The 19,406-nt window shown below is 27.6% G+C and overlaps 1 protein-coding gene across 8 annotated transcripts in view; it reads left to right on the top strand.

Moving 5' to 3' along the window:
- LOC142322063 (uncharacterized) overlaps nucleotides 1-19,406 on the top strand; it is a 516,135-nt gene that overhangs the window by 357,622 nt on the left and 139,107 nt on the right. The window lies entirely within an intron of this gene.

Genomic DNA, 19,406 nt, shown 5'->3' on the forward strand with positions numbered 1-19,406 from the left:
GAATTTTGTTAATTTTAACGTTAAGAGCAAATCTATATATATAAAAATGTTAAGTTCGTTTGTGTACGGCTTCAAAAACTCAAAATGTTCTGCACCGATTGAGATCAAATTTTAGCACGATATATAACCCGAATCAAAGATTGTTTCCATCTATTTTTAATAAATTTATCTATTTTTAATTTGTACATTTTTAATTTGGAAATGTAAACAAAGAAAAACCAATCAGATCAATGCAAGATGGCCGCTGTCAAACACAACGACCAAATTTCTTTGAATTATATTTAACAGCTAAAACATCTGTATTTTATTTTTTTTAAAAACACGATAAAAAAATGTTAGCACGATATATAACCCGCATCAAAGATTGTTTTCATCTATTTTTAATAAATCTATCTATCTATTTTTAATTTGTACAGTTTTTTAATAAATAAGAGGCTAATAAATCAGATGGAAATGCAAACAAAGAAAAACCAATCAGATCAATGCAAGATGGCCGCTGTCAAACACAACGACCAATCACAAAGAGCCCGTATGGCCGTTGCCAATGTAAACAAAATCACAACTGATTAAGTAACAAATTTATTTGAATTATATTTAACAGCTAAAACATCTGTATTTTATTAAAAAAAAGACACCAAAACAAAAAGAAAAGCCACCAAGAAGGATGACTTACAGTAAATAAATTAAAACACCCAACTTTCTTATAGCCCAGATAGACTTAAGACTATGCAAACTAAAAAAGTCGAAATAACCAAATACACAGAAAATAATATCCCTACATAATGACCAAAAATCCTTTGTTAGGTTATTTTTTTACATATATATGACCAAACAATCGTTTTTTGGTCATTTAGCGTTCTTTGCTATGTAAAAGCAAAGAACAAAATTCACAAATAGTAACACGGAAACCACACAACTAAGTATTCGTTTTTTTTTTGTATTTTCTAACCTCCGAAACCACCGTTATGCATTGCTTCAGATGATGAAATGAATGATTTATAGCTATGAAAATGCCATGCTTGACCGGGATTCCAACTCGGAGCCACCGGATTAAAGTTTGAGACGTTACCAGTCGCGCCACGGAGGCCGGCAAACATATTCGTTAGGAGCCGAATAAAAACACGACTTACCAATATGGCGTTGTGTGTCAAACCAATTGTATACGGACTATAATTACTTTTAATACGCGAAACCCTTTGCAGTGATTGAACATTAACTTAAACTTCTTCAAAAATTATTCCTTTTGAACTAAGCCACATTTTGATATCATTGTTTTTCTATAACACGGCTGGAATTCTTTTCGTTTAATGATAAGAAGCGTTGTCGAAGACAATAACCGAATTCTCTTCCAAAGGACATAATACACCGCTAAACTATTTCTAAATAATTCAAATTCGTGTAATTTTTTTACGAATCGCGTTTTTATCAAAATCTCACCTTTTTCTCAATTGATCTGCGGGGTTTTATTGTTTTCTTTGGAGACCGTAATTCATTAGTAGATTCATACTCGAGAATCACGTTGTACACTGAAGCAGCACAACTTCTACTTACGTTAGCAGTTTATTAACATCTGAAATGAACGCCGTTTGATTATTCTGTAATTTGTAAGCATTACTCTGCTTTTGTAAGCATTTAAAATGATGTGTTTTTTCGCACGATTTAAGGGCTTTTTTCGCAGCCCACAAATCTTTATATATAAAAGTGTTAAGTTCGTTTCTGTACGCTTCAAAAACTCAAAATGTTCTGCACCGATTGAGCTCAAATTTTAGCACGATATATAACCCGCATCAAAAATTGTTTTTATCTGTTTTTCGCATCAGTCACATACCGCGACCGCGTGAAAAGAGTTTTTTTAACGGTCAGCTGTGTACCAGTGACCGCGCCATCTGCCGGAAGCGAGGGGAACACTCGCCATACTAACTAACGACAACCGCAGTCACATGTGAAACAATACCTGTTCCCAATTACATTGTTTATTAACAAAAAAAAAAAAAAAACGTATCCATTTGCATCTGATTCAGATTATTATAGAATCTGAATTAAATATTCACTTTAATCGAGGTACTTTTGTGTGATCGTGTCGTGATTGAGCTGCGCCTTTCACCAAGCTCTGAATTTATCAGAAAACGACCAACAGTGGGATATATGTATTAATGACGCGTGCAACACTGCACATCCAAATCAAATTCGCGCATTATTTGCAATTATATTGACCGCTTGCTTCCCTTCATCTCCCACAGAGTTATGGGAAAGATATCGATCGCATATGGCTGAGGATATTTTGCATAGAGTACGCCTAGAAAATACCAATATGACCATGGAATTTACAGAAGGCATTTACAACGAAGTATTGATAAATATCGAAGACAAGTGCTTAGCTATTCCAAATAAAGTTCTTAGTCAGTTGGGAATGCCAGCACCCACCCGAGCTGATTGCTTCATTTGATGTTGATTTACGCCGTGAACAGAGTTACAACATTGGTGATCTTCAGTCATATGTCCAATCAAACATTCCCAAATTAACGCGTGAACAGAAAGGCATTTATAATCGCATAATGCAAATGATAAATGACGGAGTTGGGGGGGGGTCTTCTTCTTGGATGCGCCAGGAGGAACTGGGAAAACATTCCTCATTAGATTGATTCTAGCAACGGTTCGATCAAAAAATGACAATTATCCTGTTGCGGAATATTAATCAGCCAAAACTCTGCAACGGCACGCGACTTGCAGTTAAGAAATTTATGAATAACGTAGTGGAAGCAACGATTTTAACGGGGCCTTTCAAAGGTGAAGATGTCCTCATTCCTCGAATACCCATAATCACGACCGATACACCATTTTAATTTAAAAGATTGCAATTCCCAATTCGATTGGCATTTGCAATCACAATCAATAAAGCTCAAGGTGAATCTTTAGAATTGTGTGGTTTAGTTTTAGATGCGGATTGCTTCTCACATGGGGAACTGTATGTTGCGTGTTCCCGAGTCGGCAAACCAGATAGCCTTTACATCTACGCAGACAGTGGAAAAACAAAAAATATTGTATATCCACAAGTATTGCAAAATTAAACTTCTATGAAACGTATGCTTTGTTTTGTTTCTCATTTCTCATCCATGCAACCACAATGTGCCTCAGCGAAGCGTGGCGGGTAGAGCTAGTTTTCTATATTTTTTCGTTCTCTCTTTATCCGCTTAGTTTAGAGGTATCATTTTTTGAATTGCTTCATGTTTTATGTGTGAAAATTTAAATTTTTTTAAATATTCGTTATATTATTTTTTTGGGATTCGAAGTTCATTTCTTGGATATTGTTATACATTTTAAGATTTTTTGAAGGAGTTAGTTAACTTTAATTTTATGTAATGGCATACTTTTTTAAATAAATATTTTATAATGATTATAATATTAATATTTTATGTGATTTAATCGATACCTACAATATGTTATTTTTAAATTAAAATGATTATTCATAAAATGACCTGATAAATCTTTTTTTCAAATCTGTAATGAAGGTTTTCAACGGTAAATGAACGTAAATTTTTGATTCCAATGTATTAAATAGGCGCTGATAACAAAGAAACTGGTCATTATTTTTCACCATTCCTCCAGTAATTTTTTTTTTAAACGAACATAACTTTAGTGGTCTTCCACAATCCTGGAAACGATATTAATGTAGTGATAATACTGATTACACTGTTTTGTGTTTGTCCCGTGTAATAAACATTGTTTCTTGGTTTAATTTTTTTTCTATATCATATGCCTAACATAAAATCTTATCTCAAATTTGTCGATATTTGTCCAAGTTACTGTACCAATATTGACACAGTCATTAAAAATCTATCGGTTAACAAAATCAGACCACTGTCTGTGTAATTATATACATTTCATTATTTACTTATAAAATTTTATTTGTTAGAATCTTTTTTTTATTTAATTTAAATTCCAAAGAAATATTGTAAATTTTGTATTTTATTACGAAGTTAATATTTTTAAATATTTATTTTTAAGTGGCTTTATATCAATAACAATAACATTTTATTCGCATCTTTTCAGAATGTTTGAATTATCTCCGATTAAGACAGAAAACATTTGTTTAAAACTTCTTTGCTTAACTGAACTCAGTCGGTTAGTGTTTTTTTTTTTCATTTTATAAAATATGTATCACATTTCAATCTTTAAATTGTGACACGAAAAACTGTAGGAATTCCCAGTTACGTATTAATAGATACATTTGAAATAATTGTTTAACGATTTATTTCCGGAATAAATGTTTTGTGTAGAAAGGATAAAATGATTTACGCAAAATTTCATTTTATTTAATGGTATTTCAGTATAACAATTTCACTTATTTAATTACAGCGTATCTTAAAATTATTTTGAAGGTTTGGTAAGATCCAAATGATTTGGAATGTGATAGGATCTTAAATGATGTGGTAAAACAGTATAGTAAATTTCAAAGATTTTTATTTATAAAAATCTCTATAGATGTGAATGGCTCTTAATTTTTTTAACATTTAAGAAAATTTAGTAAATTACTTTCATCTATATTTTGCCGAGTACTCGTACTTTTTTCTGTTACATATGAAAATAAGTGGCATTTGTTTGATCAAATGTAAAGTTTCAGCCATATTTTTTTATCGCCGTAGCATCGAGATTTAAGATATCTCAATTTTATTTATTTATGGATATTATAACGTAATTTTTATTCATACAGTATTCGTAAAAATTGATCTATTAAACATTTTCCTTTTTTAGTTGAGATCAAGGTAATATCTTAATTATTTATCTCTGAATTTGGAAACTATTTGAATATTTATGGTGGTTTAAAAAATAGAAGAATAGATGTAATATCGATCTAGAATGTTTTAGTTGGAGGTTTTCTATAATCTTTTTGTGATATATTTATATAAAAATTGGAATAAATGTGTTATCACTTTTTTGTTATTAAGAGGACGAGCTGTATTTCACGAGGGAATTCAAAATACGTTCAAGACTTTTTGTACTCAGCATTACACAAAGCACTAAGTGGATATTGCTTGTATGAATATTATACATATATTACTTTGGTAATGTTGTTTATTTCTATCCGAAAGTAAAAAAACCTAATGTGGACACCACATGACTTCCTTGTACGTCTATTAAATTACCTATACACATTTTTTCTGCACTTCATCTAAATTTATTTCATTTGAAAGTGAGATACGATCCTCCATTTCTGTAATAAAAGTGGACAGATACACAATTTTTAAAGTATTAGTTTTTATTAACATTAAATATTTATACAATTATTAATTCAACAGTTTTTTCTCAAATATTAGGTTAGAGTAAAAGTCCCTTGATTTTTCTTTAAATAAATTGTTTACCAAATAATCCAATAATAAAAACGTATTATTATTATTATTATACACCGTAAGATCAAAATTAATATTTGTAACCAGAATGCAGGAGTAAATGGAATAGTTTAATTAATATTAACTTTTATTTATACGACACACCAGAAATCATGTGCGTATTACGCACAAGTGAAAAAAATTTCAACAATCACTTTAAATTGAATACAATTCAAAAATTTATTTTATTTTTCTGTCAAATAATTAAATAAAATTATTTTTTTTAAAATAAATATACAATTTTTATAAGAATTTACTAAGAGAATCCAAAAATAATATGATTCTAAATTATAATTTTTAATTAATATTAAATAATCAGATGTTTCACCAAATTTATTACGTATACACATATGTAATTCCCATTAAATTAAATTTACACGTTTTTAAAAGTACAAAAAACTTTATTTCACTAATAATTTTTTTTTCATTTTCATACATACACATACATTCGTGCGTACAAACGTCACGCCAAAACTAGTTAAAATGGATATTTCCGTTGAAATATGAAAACCGATATGTTTCGTGAGCACAATACTTCCTCTACTTCGTACAAGGAAGTAAAAAAGGAAAAAGACTACATAAATTAATTTTTTTTAAATTTAATATTAATTACCAGTTATGTATCTGATTATGTAATTCATTTCATTTCCAATTTTTATCCAGTTTTTAAATTCCCGACTCTTATAAACTATAATAGTATAATAGGAGAAACGTATTGCTATTATCGTTAATAAGGGCCCATCGAAAATATATATATATATATTTTTTTTCTGACTAGGGAGTGATAAACCTCTAGATACAAAAAAACTCACGCGCGATTACGTACGTATGTATGTATCTGTGGCCTTATTTTGTTTAATATCCCAGATACAAGTTGACTTAGAAACTTGGTAGTTTTATATTAAATTTTTAGGGCCCTGATTCCATTAAATTCTTGAAAAAAATTCTTTGAGGGGATGGGGAGATGTGAAGATGCCATATCTCGATAAAAATTATCTGAGGAGGAAATTGTTTTCTTATTTCTAGGTAAAAAGTCTCAAGACTCAGAAAGTCTTATTGACTTCTTCATAGTAAAGATATTTGCAAAAATTTATTTAAAAAAAAAAATCACCCCTACCTATAAAAATATACGAATTTAGATCAATCCTGGAAATTACTATTTTTTTTTTTTTTGTGATTTATAGTTAATTATCTTTTATAAAATAACCTTTTAAGTTATCATTATGACAAAATTTCAAAATCAGTGATGACATCAACTAAATTAAATTAAATTTCATATTTTCATCACGAATAACTTAATTGATTTCGTGAGATTAAAATATATATTAAGTAGAATCTGCAATTTTTAAAGTACAAGTACTTCTGATTTAAAAAAAAAATTATCTTGGAAAACTCCATTTTCGGGTTTCCCATTAAAAAGTCGAAAGATGTTTTCCTATTAAAGTACTTATCTTAGTCGAGGGCAATCTCTATTTCTTACTTCAGCGAAGTGGCATTTTCGCTTTGACGAAATGTAGAAACAAAAATACTTGCAATTAATTATCTACATCAGAGATTATTAATATAATTATTTACATTATTTTTGTATTACGTTAACATAAAAATGAATGATTCATTAGTAAAATAATTTTAATTATTCCTTATAAAAATTTAATTAATAAATTATGAATAAGAATCGTTTTTAGTCTCATACGTCGACAGAAAGTACATTCTCTAAGAAGAATTTTGACCTTAAAAAAAAAAAACAGTTTTGCGTAAAATCATATCGGTGGATTAGGTTGTCGGTTTCCATTTCATCTTAATATTGGTTATACTCTCCCCAGATATTATGATCGTTGGCAGAGGCAATATTTTGGTTAGTGGAGGCGATGCCAGGTTGCTGCGTTATTTTTAAATATCGCTTTTTGTTCAGTTGCCACCGACAGTTCCTCTGAGTAGAACGTTGTCGCCGATCCGCCATCACATTTAATGTTGTTTCTTTTTCCGTCGTCAAACGCGCCGAATTAAACCTCGTGTTTTTTTATCCTTGTGCAAATAAATAATAAATAGTTATCAGTTCTTAAGGACAATAACATCAACCACGTCAAAGTAGGATTAAAAACATTAGCGTTCATAAATTAATAAAACAAACCACATAATTAACCCGCTCAACCGATTTCAGATAATTACAAAATTGTTATAATTAACTTTTTCTTTAATATTAAAATAAGTGTTTAAAACTGAAATTGTTCTTTATTAAATAATTACCTACTATTCTTTTATAGAATTTAATTAAAAATTATGACTGAAAATTTTACTAAACCAAAAGTATTTAAAAATATTACAGGTTTAAAATATATAAAAGAAAAATTATTTATTGAATTTATAAACAGTAAATTAAACTTTTAATGATATTTATAATGAAATGTAATATTTATATATACGTTTTTTTTAAATACCTGTTGATGCAATTTAACTAAGCTCTGTACTACCCTACATAATCAGTATAGTAATGATAATATAATCCATGTCTAATATAAAATTGTGATATTAAATTTTAAACGTGTTTTGATTATTTTAGGTGTCCGGATTATATAAATCCTTTTTTATTTTGATTATTTAAAGTTTATAATACAAAATTTTAATTTTAATGCATATTCAGTTATAATTTATTTCTTTTCATTAAATATTTTTATCTATAATTTCAATATTACTGAGAACGATGCATCTGAATGAAATAAAGAATTTAAATTACTTAGAAAATTTTTTAAAATTAGATTATTTTATAAAACTTTCTAAAATTTTCAAAAATAACAATATGATATAATAATTCTATTCTAATAAAAATCAGTAAGTACTGTATTATTTTAAGGAAGATCTGAAATTTTTAATTTGTGCACGTATGTAAAAGACATTGACTGATGGGCGTTTTTGTTTATTTGTAATGTGATACTTGAAGGATGTTATGGATTTAGTGTTATTCTATAAACAGAACTGATTTGATTGATTGTTTTGTTATATTCAACTATTATATTATCAAAATGCCAGTACCCGGTTCACCAAAACTCGCTCCAAAATTTAAAGCTACATCATCCCAACCAGGTAATACAGTATTATTATTAAATTCAGTGTCAGCATGAATATATTGTTTTTAATTTTTTTTAAAAACACAAATTGGAAATCAGTTTTTATTAAAACAGGTTATAACTTCTACATCATTTCAAAGTTTTTAAGTTGATCCTTCATCATTGATGATAAACAATACCACTAATGACAGATCTGTATAATACTTCCAAAAATCTTCTAGAAGCAATTAAATATTTTTAATTGTTGATATTCATTTATAATTAAAGTAGCAACTCACACACATCATGTACATACATATGTGTAGAAAAATATAATAAAATATGTGGACTGTGTCTGATAGTACTGAGGTTAAAACTTAATTTGCGTGGAAGGTCAACTGTTCAAGACCTAGATATGCCAATTAAATCATCAGTAGTATCATCCGACATTTTTTTTTTTATTCTAAATAATACCAGTTTAATGAACAAGGAAATAACACTGATATTTTCACATTGTCAATTGGTAAAAGGGAATATATTTTCCTGCCGGTCTCCTTTTAATAATAAAACTATATCAGATGTCCTGAAGCCTTCCAGAATAATCATATTCCAAACTCTCTCATTTTATATAACTAGGATCTGCTTCATAATGGTCTTCAGATAAATTTGAAAGTTTGATGTTGAGTGTATATGATTTGGTTTTTTATATAGCAGTTCCTAAAAATTAATTTCTTGTGTTCTATCAGTCAAAATAAGGTATCTCTCTAGTAATTCATTGAAAACTGTATTAATTTATCTACTGATGTATTTAACCTAATTACGGTTGCATTTAGATTAATAATAGCGATAACAAACAAATATTTTGTTTAATTCTGTTGTAAGAATAAAATATGAATAAATGAGTAGAAGCATACTCGGCTAGTTACATAACTAATTCAACAAGTAACTAGGATGAAGTTTATGCTTTAATATCACTACATTTAAAATGAACATAGTACCTACTTCAATGTGAAGTTTGTTTCTGTATTTATATTCTAAAATCACAGATTCAGAACACACTTTATCATGTGGCTAAGTTTATTAAAAATGACATTAACCTGGTTAAATTAAGTAGTCCTTGATAGTAGTAGACCAGAAATTTTCTTTTTTTAGTTAAACAAATTTTAATCATATGTTTATTTAGATTTTCGTAACCTATTCAATTGTTCTCCTTGACCAAGTAGTGGGCTGTCATGCTCAGTTTGGGAAGTTCTGTTCTCGACCCTAAATGAAAGGCATATTTTTATTAAGTTTATGTTAAAAAAGAATATTAAGCATAAGAATATGAAAATCACCTGTCATAATAGCTCCTTTATATTGACAAAAGACCCAGAATCAAATCTAACTTTACACAGAGACTGTATATCTACTCATGTGTAAATTTGAATTACTGTGTGCTGTAAGATAGGTAACCACAGTCTACCTGGAAGGAGATCCCATGCACTTTTTTCATCTCCATTCTCTTCTATTTTCCTATTACCCATCAAGTTCTTGATAGTGTCCTTTCAGGTGGTTCTTTATTTTTTATCTTTTCCTAGTGAAAGGAGATTATATTCTAACATACATGCAGAATAGACTATACTGACTTATATATGGATATTAAATTTAACATTAATAAAGTTGTAAATAAATAAATAAATAATTATTTTATAAATTAATTACATGGATAATAAATTATAAGTACTGAATTAAAATAGGATTTTAATATTTTCTATAAAAATATTTGTATGCTCTTAAATATTATGTGGCTTATATTATGTAAGCTATTTCTCAAAGGATATTCTTTTAAATTAATTTTCTAAATTAGTGAAAATTTTGTTTGCTAAAATATTTATAGTTTATTGTAGTCACACAACAACAAATGTATGTTGTTATAAAATACTTCATTACTTTTAACTTGCACACACCCACCTATTCATAAATCAGAGTTGTTTTGTAAATTATTCATTGTTTTTTCATTTCTAATATTGTAATGGGAATCTTTATATGTATTGTCACTTCTGTTTATATTCTAGCTATAACAAAAGCTTTATTAAGAATACAAAACATATTTAAATTATTTGCAAAATCAACATGTTTATTTTTTTCCATGCTTCAATTTTTTTACATGTTTTTTATTTTTTTTATTTTCATGCCAACTAGGCAAATAAAAAGTATTGTTTGATTATTATTTCCTGTAATACAAAAAATTCCAGACTATATAATACTGTAAGTTTTTTATAATGTTATTTAAAAGAATTCTAACAATTTTAATTTTGAAATACTTTTCAGTTGAAAAAAAGATTGAATTGTACTGAAGACTATGTTGACATATTGCTGTTCCATTAAATATTTTCTACCAAGAATACAAAATAGTATTTTTCTTAATGTTTTTTGTATAGCCTGGCATAAAAACTGTTATATAAACTGTTATTTAAGACAAAATTTTATAAAAATATATACGTATCAAATTTATTTTTGAATTTTAATTTTTAATTTTTGGAACAAACCTGATTTGCTCATCTTCACTATTGTCATAAAACATACTCAGAACTTTATACATGTAAAGATTTCTAATTTATTAATAAATTAGAAATGTTGTATTTATTAATAAATTAGAAATTAGGAGCTGTAGATTGACATAACAAGTTCAGATTTTGATATACTAGATGTTATCTGTGGAAAATAAAACCATTTGAAAGATGAAACGGTTCTTCAAAATTCTTAAAAACTTTTGTTTAGTTTGCATTATCCAGTACTTCTTTGATTTAAACATTTTACTTTTCTCATATTTTTTCTAATAAAAAACCTGTCAAAAGAAAGTGTAATGTATTGTGTGGAAAGAAATTGTATTTTTATGTCAATGCAATGGTGCTCCAAAAAAAAATTAGTCAAGTGAGTATATAAATCCTCATGAAATAAACTAAATTTTAGATTTGAATCTTAGTCCTGCAGCATCAAAAGTACAGAATGAGCTAACTGCAAACCAACTAGCGACTTTGTTTAATTAGGTTTCCTAAACTCCGCATATAAATTATATAAAAATAATTTTGATGTAGGGTAAATAAGATGTTATTTATTTAGCATTAAAAGGTTATTTGATAAAACTAGAAAATAATAATTTGTTTTGTTTACTTTAAACATGTACTTTGATGGTTAAGATATTTTACTCGATTAATCTCAAAAATAATGAAAATGAAGCTATATTGTAAATGCTTAGTACAATATACTTATCTTACATATTTATGTAGATAAAGTTTATAAACTTATACTTTTTTTCATTTTATTATATATTATGCAGATACTTTTTGATTCTTTTTTCTTTGATTATTAGAAAAAATTCATATATTAAATAATATAAAATTGTATAATAATTATTAATTTTCTTCTGTAGTAGTTTATGAATTTTAATGTTAAAAATTATTTCTGTTGTTCTTTTTATTAATTCCTGGCTTTTAGATATTTTGATTTTGTTACTTTAATCTTCAGGTGGTGTGAGTGTGGGTGCAAGAATAAGCCAGACTCTTGGCACAAACTGCTTTTAATATGCTCACTCAGCCAAAAGTGTTTGCTATCCTGTGTATTCTGAGCATGATAAAAAATACACCCGCACATTGTTCTATCCAATATACTTGTTTGTATATTTACTATAGTACCATTCCATTTTACATTATATTTTTACTATTCTTATTATACTTTATAAAGAATTTGCAATTCTTGAAGTATTTTTAAACAAAAATATCTTTGTTTTTCATCCATTAATGATAATTAAAATAGTGATTATATAGCTTAGTTACTTATCATAATAACTGTTGCGAAAAGAATAGTTCAATTATGCATGCTACTATATTATAGGTTTCTTTAAGAAATATTAAAATTTTCTTTTGAAATTAGCCAGCAGTTGTATGACTGTCAATTATTTTTCAAAAGTTATTTGCAGAGGAATAAATACCACATACTGTGGTATTTATTTACAGATATTCTTACAAATGTGTTTTGCCCTGATAATAAAAATCTGAGCTACTTTTATCAGTAATAAATAGTCTGTGTTGGATATTGTCAACTGTATGACATTTTGGTTGAATGACCTAACAAATAATCATTTGATTGTTTTAATTTGTTAAATTTATTTCAGTAATTTTTGTCGATTGTCATTCATCCATTCATATAAAATTTTAGAATTTAGTTTGATGTAATATGTATGACTATGAATAGCTGCGTTGACTTTTTTAAATAAAATATGTCAGATTGTTTTGATATAATATATGTCATAAAAAAATCATAATAGATAAAAACTCTACCGTCAAGAGTAAACAATAATATGTGAATAGCAATCATAGAACTCGCAGGGAATTAAATTGACGAATTGAATCGCTAAATTATCCAGTGTGTAAATGAACTGATTACATTACTTATTGCATATGTCTTTCATTATTTCTAGGTTATAATAAATAAATATATAAGAGCTGATAGTTATTTTCATTTAAGACAAGTTATTTAGTAGACTAATTTGATTATAAAATCTATGAACTATTCAGTAAAGATCCCAAACTTAATCCTGCATCTTGGATAAAATGATCGCTTTCATCCCCTTACAATCTGATGGATCTGGTAGACTTTGATTGTCTCAAGGAGTAACATGCTAGAAAAGATAGGTCTGAATTGAAAATGGAATCCCAACTTGTTCAATATATAATTTTCATTTCTGTAGATCACTAAGTCAAACAAAACATAAAATGAAGTTTTTTTCAAGCTGTTGTTGTTTATTAATAGCAGTTCATGAATTCATGAATATAGGGGGAATAAATGTCACTTAAAATTAAAAAAAACAATTATGGATTAAAATTCTAATTTTTTAATAATTTATATTTTTTTACAAATTGCAAATCTTGGTGTAATCTTATTTTTCCAGTTAATCAAATATCCTTTGTGTTAACATATAAACTTGTGTAGATGTAATAGTATATATATATATATATATATATATATATATATATATATATATATATATAATTTGAATAAAAGCTAAAAATCTGTTATATCCTTTTCCTTCACCCAGTTGTTATATTGGGTTGGGCTGCAGATCATGGATCTCTACTTACCTTTATACCTTTTCAAAAATTATTTGGATGCCATCATTTTTAAGTAATTGGTGTCATTGTAACATTCTTATCATTTACAGTACTTATTTTATTTTGAACTTTCAGTTTTATTTTATCTCTTCTTGTAAGGAAATATATATTTAATATGCCGATCTCTGTGGTGGCATGGTAGTGTCTCAAGCTTTCATCCGGTGGTCCAGGGTTTGAATCCCAGCTAGGCATGGAATTTTTCATACGCTACAAAATTCCATTTCTATATCCCACACACAGGTTTCATTCCTGTGGCGATATCATCAAGCAAAAAAAAATTATTTATATATATATATCTCATAAATTAATTAATATATGTATGTTATACATTAATATATATTTCTCCAACCAGTTTTCCAGCTACTACAGGGTCTGGATATAGGTACAGACAAATGCAATTACTGATAGCCATCAGTACAGCTTGCCAGATCTGACATAGCTGCAATGTAAATGTTACTCTACCAGTAGATATATAATCTAAAACATACTCTGATTGGGCACTCCTAAGATGTGTGGTTAATTGAAACCCAAACTCTAAAGAACACCAGTATCCATAGTTTAACACTCAAATCCATTTAAAAGCAACTGCCTTTAAAAGGATGCTAACCTTAAGAACTCTTGACTTCAAAAATCAGTTGATTTTATAGTGATGAGTTTAAGGAAATAACATTATTAATTTTTTTATAAATTTTACTATATCTAATTTTATAAATAGAAAACTTTCTCATTTAAACATTGTGAAAATTCTTAACTTCGATGGTATACTTATGTTTCATATATAAATATGATTATTTCAGTCTGTAAAGTATAATGCTGTACTTAGGAATTGAATATTTTTGGTCGAATAAAATGTTTTGTTGGTTCTTTTTTCTCTTTTTAAAATTGATAATGTGTGCTGTTAGTTAAATTATTAATTATAGATATGGGAATATAGAATTAGAAATAATATTTATGAAAGATTTTTTATTTTACTAATTTCTGTTTTAAAAGGAAATAATTAATGACAAGTCCCAAACTACCACCATTAATGCATGTAGAATGTGGGTGGGGTTACACTCAGTTCTGAAATGGAGCAGACAGCAGGTGTGTCATCCTAAATAGTACCTTAAGAAAGTAGTTTGGACTAAGTTCAAACTAATGCCAGGACCCCCTTAGGTTTTGTTGTTTTGCCAATTCTTTGTGTTTTTTTTGGCAGGTGGGGGATTTCCTTTACTAAATGTCAGTTGATTCATGCTTAACTGATTAAGAAATCATTTCTTATTTTGTTACTATCTCTATTTATTCTGATTTATAATCTTATAATTAAATACGTTGTTTTATTTCTTGAATCCAACATTTTTTTTTCAAACTCACACATTATTTTACTTAAACCACATTATTTTTCCATTTTACTAAAAATTAACTAATTCATTATATAATAGTGAATCTTTTGCGGTGATTACTTCAAACATAGCTTACAGAAATTTACAATGTTATAACTTTTTACTTCCTTGTACGAAGTAAAAGAAGTTTTGTGACTGAAAAATTTCAGATTTCAATGGAAATATCCATTTTGACCATCCCTGAATCCATTTTGACAGTTTCGGTGTGACGTCGGTAAGTACATGTACGTACGTACGCATGTATCTTGCATAAGTCAAAATCTATTAGCCGTAGGATGTTGACATTTTGGATTTAGGATTGTTGTAACATCTATTTGTGCGCCTCCCCTGCACAACTGAAACCAAAAATGTCCAAAAAATCCCAAAATTCAAAAAAATCTGGATTTTGGACTTTTTTTAACTGCAGTAATAAGCCCTTATTGAGAGATTTTCATTGATATATCATAAGTGATACTTATTTTCATTGGTTCCAGAGTTATAGCCAAATGAAATTTTAATTAATGAAATATTTGAATCTTACAAAAGAAAGGCACATTGGTTCGAATCAGACTTTATCTCTTTTTTTTAATTTAATTATATTGGTTTATTAATAATTATTAAGATATGATTGCAAAAAAAATTATGATAAATAATAATTCAATAATAACAATTAAAAAAAAAAAATATGAAAAAATGTCAGAAGTTATTAATGAAATAAAATTTTATGTACTTTTCATTTTAAATGTGAATATGTAATTTAGTAGGTGTACAAGGAAGTCATGTGGTGTCCATATCAGATTTTTAAGATAATAGAAAATAATTTAAATATTTAAGGGTTATTTTAAAGAAAGCTGAGGGTATTTTAATGTATCGTTTAGTTAGAATTTATATGATATGAGTGTTCTATTTTGTAATTTCTAAGTTCCATGAAATTTTACACAAAATATCAATATTAAAAAATACACTGGAATATTTGTAATACATTAATTCCATATATGAAGTATTAGAATGCATATTCTCAAAATTACATTATTTTAAAAGGGTTGTTGAACTGTTATTTTTTACAGAAATGAGTATTTTATGTATGCATTGAGGATTGATATCACTAGCAATAGTACCACTAGTAACGAAAATTAAAAACATTATTTTTCTATGCAAATACTACATAATTGCTTAAAAAAGCCATCAGATAAATATTCATTAATATTTAGAAAGAGAACTGATTAAATTTTTATTTCTTTTTTTTAACCACAATTTGTAACATTAAACACATCTATATAACACATATTACTTAAATACAAGCGGTATAACTGAGAACTAGGAAGTTTACTTATCTGTAACCTGTTATTTTGATGCGTTGTTATTGTTATTATCTTATATTATTATTGTTTCTAATTTATAATTATCAGAATTGTAATTATAGGTTTGTTTTTAATGGATATTCAAAATTGTGTTTCAACTGGTCGATGACTCACCTTACTTTGGCTAGCATTGCATTTGTGTCTGTTCTGGTTTATTTTCTCTTGACTGAACTAATGCCAGAACTGCCAACTGAATTATTATTACAGCCTGTATATTATTTTCAGCCACCTCTTCACTGATTGAAACATCCTATGTTTCTATCATTTATGTAACAAATTGGAAATTATCAGGGCAGTCTTCCAATTACTAATAAAAGGTGTGATATCAACCACATAAAATATATTTTGTATATTCAATATATAATCTATATATATAAGACAACATGTGACTGATTCATAATCAAAGCCCAGGAAAAAATATTGAAGATAAATTAATGAAAATTTGTATACATGTTCTTCTTATGGTGTAATTGCACACTAAGAAACGATTTTTTGAAATTCTGAGTTTAAAGGGTTAAAATGGATTTTTGAATATTTTTTGAAAGCCGGCTGTTTTGTTAATTTGTCAGTAACAAACGAAGATATTAGCTTGGATTTTGCCGTGTGTAATCTTCATATGAATATTCAAATACCAATTTCTATATTTTTCAAAATTCGACTTTGAAAGGGGTGAAGAAAGGTAGAAAATTTTAACATGATTGCGAATTTCCCCCATTTCCAACTATACTAAGCGGTATATTCACTAGATTTTGGCTTTCAAATACTCTTCAGATAAAACCATTTTCAGAAACCATTCCATTAAAAACCATTTTTCAGAATTTTTTTAAATTTTGGTTATTTAAGAGGTGCAGTGGTGTATGGTGTGATGGCTAAACCAACACAACCACATTCACTGTTACTGTTGACGCGACTGGCTGCACCTGCACTAGGACTAAAAAATATAAAACAAAAAAAAAGTTAAAAATAGAATGAGACGAAATATGGTCACTGTATTTCGTTTATAGTAGCATTTGTTACTATTTATAGTGGCGTTTGTTAGGTTTCACTAAGAATTGGGCAAAATATATTTTTATTCCTACAAAGGATGGTTTATTTCAAGCTATAACTAATATATTTAAGATGGTGGCCAACTATTTTAAAATTTGCATTCTTCAGATCACTTAAAATTTTTGGTTGTGTATTGACCAAACCTTTACTCTGAAAAAATTAGACCAAACCTTTTCTCTGAAAAAATTACAATACACTTACATTTTTTACAGATTGTACAGGCTTTAATTTTTATTTATCATTATTATTCTAACAAGCATGAGTTTAATGAACACAAGGAGGTCCAGGGGCAGAGCCCCCTGGCTAGACAGAAAACATCTAACTGGCTAAACATTCCCTAAATGTGATGAGAGATGCAAATAACCATATAGCACAGGCAAAGCCGCAATGGGGATGTCGATATATGTGTATATATTAAAGAAAGGATTGTTATAGAATTTTGTTGTAAAACATATCTTTTAAATAAATCAGATTTTTAGAAAATAATGAAATTATTTTCCACCTCTTTTTAAATAAGTTATATAGCTAAAATTGTTGTTGTTAAGATAATATTTACTTAAATTATCTTTTCTGATAAGATCACTATAGTTTCTAGGTTTAGTACACCTTACTTTTCTAAGCTTTATTCTTTTATCTCTTGTTGATGTGTTTTGTCCATTGTCAACACTTATTGTACTTCATAAGTAAAATAATTACTAATGAACCTATACTAGTACAATGAATGAACTATTGTAATAAGTACTAATAAACTCTACAATAAGTTTATTAAGTACAATAAACTTATTGTAGAGTACAATAATTTTTGACAATGGAGTGATTCCAAAACGCATCAACAAGAGATAAAAGAATAAAGCTAAGAAAGGTAAGCAGTAGTAAACATAGAAGCTAAATTCTCTATCCTTAAATTATATTTACTTCTTTGGTACCACATGGTTAACTTGATGTAAGACATAAATCACATCTGGAAATTACAAAGCTATTCTTAAGAATCAGGAATCCACACTAACATTACTAGAGAAAATGATTTCCTGTTGTCTCCTTCACTAAATTGTACCAGTATTCCACATAAGCATGCCAAGCCCTGTGAGTGATACATACACTCTATTCACTTCTCTATTTAGTGGGCATCATAATTCTCAAAAAATCATTTCTAATTATACATAACAGGTTAATAAACAAACATTAATCTGTTGTGAAAAAATGTGTTACACACACTAACTCAACAAAAGTAGGGTTCCATAATTATAAAAATTGTATAAAAGTTTTGGTACTTACTTATTAACACCACCGCAGCTACAGCTTTATTTAAAAACAAAGTAGTCAATCGGATTTCAGTGGAAAATGGCCCGATATAGAGTTTAACATAAATAAATAAATATTTATTTTATAAATATAATTTAACCATTTATATTCTGTTTTGAATCTGTTTCGGCCCATTTTCCACCGAAATCCGATTGACTACTTTGTTTTTAAATAAAGCTGTAGCTGCGGTGGCGTTAATATGTAAGTGCCAAAGTTTTCACAATTACTTTTCAAGAAATAGAGGCATTATTCATTCTGAAACATTTTATTTATATTTGTTTTAAAAACGCATAGCATTCAGTTGAGCCATGGTTAAGTGAAATATTCAAGTATTGCAAAAAGTAATTCTTTAATAACAATAATAATAAAAATCTGTTAAATGTCAAGTCTCAGTTTATTTTATAATATGGTTTCAAATCTGAAAATAAATTATTTTATTTTAGAACCCACCATTATATGGTGTACTTGTGTGATTGCATGTTAAGTTAGTTATCCTTTCTTTTTTTGTTTTTTTATTATTTATTTATTTATTATAAATTAGCAACTATAAGCTGATGCCCATTCTATGATGATGTCACTCTACTTTACAGTTGATAAGTAAGTTGAGAAGTGGATATTTTAGTAGGTGAAAAAAGCAAAGTCTCATTAGAATTTTGAACATTCCGGGTGACAGATAAAGTTGCTACTACTCTGATGAAGGAATAGTATTTCCATAAGCAGTACACTCTGCCTGCTAAATTTTTAAGAAACTTTA

Source organism: Lycorma delicatula, chromosome 3 (assembly GCF_047948215.1).
Source record: "Lycorma delicatula isolate Av1 chromosome 3, ASM4794821v1, whole genome shotgun sequence".
In the NCBI taxonomy this organism is placed as follows: Eukaryota; Metazoa; Arthropoda; class Insecta; order Hemiptera; family Fulgoridae; genus Lycorma; species Lycorma delicatula.